Genomic DNA, 1,236 nt, shown 5'->3' with positions numbered 1-1,236 from the left:
ATTAGCAGGGTGTGGGTGGCACACACTTGTAGCCCCAGTTACTCTGGAGGCTGAGGTGGGAGGATCGCTGGAGCCCAGGAGTTTGAGACTGCAGTGAGCTATTATTGTACCACTGCACTCCAGCCTGGGTGACAGGAAAAAAAAAAAAAAAAAAGCGAGGGGCAATTGGATAGATAGGTTTTGGATTTCAGAAGAGAGAGTTCTGGGGATATAAACTTAGGAGCCTCTGCATATCGATGGTGTTTAAAACCATGGGATTAGGGGTGGTTTGGGAAAGAGGCTTAGGTCTGAGCTGTGGGGCCTAAGATTTAAAATTCAAGTTGAGAAGGATGAGTCTATAAGGGAGGGCTGAGAAGGGGTAGCCAGAAGGGCACGAGGAAAACCAGGAGAGTAGGAAATACTGGAAGGCAAGAAAGGAGAGTATTTTGAGATGGAGCAGCTGACAACACTCAGAACCCAACCAATGGCCAAGATGAAATAATCTGAGGCTGGTGTAGTGGCTCACACCTGTAATCACAGCACTTTGAGAGACTGAGGCGGGTGGATCACCTGAGGTCAGGAGTTCGAGACCAGCCTGACCAATATGGCGAAACCCCGTCTCTGCTAAAAATATAAAAATTAGCCGGGCATGGCAACATGTGCTTGTAATCCCACCTACTCAGAGACTGAGGCAGGGGAATTGCTTGAACCCGGGAGGCGCAGGTTGTAGTGAGCGGAGATCACTCCACTGCACTCCAGCCTGGGTGACAATCTGAATGCCAACCTACTGTTTTTTTTCCGGACTCATCTGTAGGCTTGGGCTCTGGGGCACTTCTCAGCTTACTAGCAGTTCTCTGCTTCAGTTCCACTAAACTTGAATCTACCTTAGAAAATGGAAACTGGGCCAGGCATGATGGCTCACACCTGTAATCCCAGCACTTTGGGAGGCTGAGTTGGGCAAATTGCTTGAGCTCAGGAGTTCGAGACCAGCCTGAGCAATGTGGTAAAACCCTGTCTCTACCAAAAATACAAAAATTTAGCCAGGCGTGGTGGCGTGCACCTGTGGTCCCAGCTACTTGGGAGGCTGGGGTGGGAGGATCACCTGAGCCTCGGAAGTGGAGGCTGCAGTGAGCTGAGATTGTGAGACCCAGTCTCAAAAAAAAAAAAAAAAAAAAACTGTCTCCATGCATATGTAATTATATACACATATTCACCATGTCCTTTCATCCATTATTATTTACTGAAGGCCTATTAGGT

This window comes from Hylobates moloch, unplaced genomic scaffold (assembly GCF_009828535.3).
Source record: "Hylobates moloch isolate HMO894 unplaced genomic scaffold, HMol_V3 SCAFFOLD_3, whole genome shotgun sequence".
Classification (NCBI taxonomy): domain Eukaryota; kingdom Metazoa; phylum Chordata; class Mammalia; order Primates; family Hylobatidae; genus Hylobates; species Hylobates moloch.
Note: the sequence above shows the minus strand (reverse complement) of the source record.